Below are 3,420 nucleotides of genomic sequence, written 5' to 3' on the forward strand. Positions count from 1 at the left end.
AAACGACTGGGTTCTATTGTCTCTACTGCGAGGCATCACAAGAAGTGGTCTGAGCGCTGGGGGGCCTTTCAAGGCATCACTGGGCCTTGAAAGAGGTAATGGAACTATTCTACAAACAGAATAACTCAGGCTGTGAGGAGGGTTGGTGGAGTCGTGTTCAAAGCAACACGGCATCCCCTGTTCCTTCTCCAGGGAACACAGAGACACAGTAAAAGTGCCCATCCATTTGGGGTCAGGTCATACTTCTGTTGTTGTTTAGTCACTAAGTGATGCCTAACTCTTACAACCCTATGGATTGTAGCCCACCAGGCACCTCTGTCCATGAGATGTCCCAGGCAAGAATACTGCAATGGATTGCCGTTTCCTTCTCCAGGGGATCTTGCCAACCCAGGGATTGGATCCACGTCTCCTGCATCGGCAGGCAGATTCTTTACTACTGAACCTTACGTTGTAGGTAGCTTACTGCATAAGGGAAGCAGGGAAGAAGCCTTATGCAATATTAAGGCATATATTAAGGCACATTTACTGAGCATTTACCATGTCCCAGGCTCTATTCTAAATCCTCCACCTGTATTATATCATTTGAGACAAAAACCACATGAGGCGAATTCTACTATTGCCCATTTTACAGACAGAGAAACTGAGGCACAAAGAGGTTTAGTAAACTCACCTATAGATAGTAGTTGGTGGAAGATTCAGCCTCAGGCAGGCTGACCCCAGAGCTTAGGATGAAATTAGGGGCTTCATATGGGAATATCGATGTGATTAACTGAGAGACAATTGTGCTGCTGTTAGTCATGTATATACTATTAATAAATGTCAAGTCCACCAAAAACAAACATTCAACCAGCTCTCTGATAAGGCTGGAATGTCCCGTTGCAAATACTTGAGGCCAACCTCTTCCAGGGAAACACAAGGACATGAGAGGAAGGAGTTGCTGGCAGCTGGAGGGGAGAACACAGACCTGTGATGATCTGATCCAAGTCTTCTCAAATGTTGCCCACCTTGGGTTCCCATCAGTTCAGTTCAGTTCAGTTCAGTCGCTCAGTCGTGTCCGACTCTTTGTGACCCCATGAATCGCAGCACGCCAGGCCTCCCTGTCCATCACCAAATCCAGCCCCCCTGAAATGTCTCTCCCTCCTCCAGCACGAGGTGTGCCAGCTCCTGAAGTTTAGGGCACTATGGAGCTAATCTATGGCCACCCACTCCAGTACTCTTGCCTGGAGAATTCCATGGACAGAGGAGCCTGGTGGGCTGCTGTCCATGGGGTTGGACAGTGTCAGATACGACTGAAGCGACTTAGCATGCATGCGTGCATTGGAGAAGGAAATGGCAACCCACTCCAGTATTCTTGCCTGGAGGATCCCAGGGACAGAGGAGTCTGGTGGGCTGCTGACTATGGGGTCTCACAGAGCCGGACACGACTGAAGTGACAGCACCAGCAGCTACTGATCTTGTCTTAACCATGCTTTTCTTGCCTAAGAATCTGCCAGTGGAGGGAAGGGCTGCCCCAGTGTACTGCCCCAGACTCAGGCCCTTGTGTTGGCCTCCAAATTCTCCCTTCAATTCCATGGCATTGTGGAAGATTCTGTGACTCAGCCACGGTCACTTGCTCAGGCTGCTACCCCCCTCCTTCACTTTCATTGATTTGAATTATGATCAATTAAGCTAAGTTCCGGAAGCAATATCTTATTCAAATGTCCATCTCCCAAACTGTAAGTCTGCACAGATGGTCAAAACCCAAGGCAACACCTAAATTAAAGACTGGCATGGGGCTTCCCTGGTGGCTCAGAGGTTAAAGTGTCTGCCTGCAATGTGGGAGACCTGGGTTCGATCCCTGGGTTGGGAAGATCCCCTGGAGAAGGAAATGGCAACCCACTCCAGTATTCTTGCCTGGAGAATCCCATGATGGAGGAGCCTGGTGGGCCACCGTCCATGGGGTCGCAAAGAGTCGGACACGACTGAGCGATTTCACTTTCACTTCACTTCACTATACTCCACCCAGGTGGCTCGGTGGTAAAGAATCCGCCTGCCAATGAAGGAGACGCAGGTTCGATCTCTGGGTCAGGAAGACTCCCTGGAGTAGGAAACGGCTAGCCCACTCCAGTATCCGTGCCTGGAAAATTCCATGGACAGAGGAGCCTGGCAGGCTACAGTCCAGAAGTTGCAAAGAGTCGAACATGACTTAGTGACTGAGTACACATGTACTCTACCCCAAAGGGTTAATTCCACAGGGGCTCCCTAAGAAAGTGTTATTTCCAACAGCCGAGGGAGCGGAAAGGGCAGGGGATCTATATCCTGGTGACACACCCAATTCACCCATTTTTCAACAGAGATTTCTAGATCCTGAACCCCAGACGTCCACGTCTGTTGTAATTTTCCCTGTAGCCCTTGCTTCCCATTATGTCAGTTCTCTGACTTCTGCACCTGAGTGTACCACTAATAACTGCAGATAAAGATACAAAGGCTAACGGGTGACCTGTGCACGATTCTAACTCAACTTGGGGAAAAGCCAAGAGTTGAGTCAGCCAGGCTCCTGATTTGCCCCCACACCGTGGAATTACCAATTTGGTTGATACTATTTACTAAATTAAATTGTCCTCACACTGAATTGACCAGCTCCAGCATCAGGCAGGGCAGGAAGAGTGTATTAGGAGGCGTTCTTCTCGGAAACTGGGTTAAGTTCACATATAAATGTTCAGGCCTCAGAACGCGACAGTCCTGGCTATAAAATGTTTAACTCAGCCACTGAACACTATGTCCCTCTGCGACTGCTGTCCGTGAGCTGTTCAGCAGCCTGACGGTTCCACTGACCTACTTATTTCCGGTGATGGGCTCCTTCCATAGCTGGAGAAGGAGGAGGGGATTCTAGCAACAGTGGCCTCATGATCCTAAACCCTCTTTTAGGAAGTGGTCACGGTCAGAACGCAGTTTCACTTGCGTTCACCTGTTCATGGAAACAGGAATCAGCTCGTTAGGGGGTTCGGGGCAAGCCACCAAGAAAGAAGCGGCAGATACTTGCTCTCGAGGTCTCCGGGCTTTCTGCTGGCCCTCTGGGATTCTCTGGGATCTGAGTGAGCCATGTGAAGGCTCCCGGAGGCTTCCTAGAATGCAGAAGCAGGTGGGGACTCGCGATTAGGCTCAGCTCAGGGTGCAGACACAGACAGTTTAAGTTCAAAGGGCTTCCCCGCCCAGACGGTTACTCAGGTGGCAGGAATTGAGCACCGGGAGGAAAGTGACAGGTGCTGCTGACACCAGCGTAGCGAGAAGAAGCTCAGACCTCGGAGACGCACAGGGCAGGGGAAGCAGCTCGTCCTCCTCTCAGCAAAGCGCAAGGAGCTGGGGACATGAGCCAGTAACAAACCTGGCTGCGGGGCTTCAGAGAGGAAAACCGGGGGCATGTCCAGAGCCCTCTCTCTC

The sequence above is a fragment of the Budorcas taxicolor genome, chromosome 22, assembly GCF_023091745.1.
Source record: "Budorcas taxicolor isolate Tak-1 chromosome 22, Takin1.1, whole genome shotgun sequence".
In the NCBI taxonomy this organism is placed as follows: domain Eukaryota; kingdom Metazoa; phylum Chordata; class Mammalia; order Artiodactyla; family Bovidae; genus Budorcas; species Budorcas taxicolor.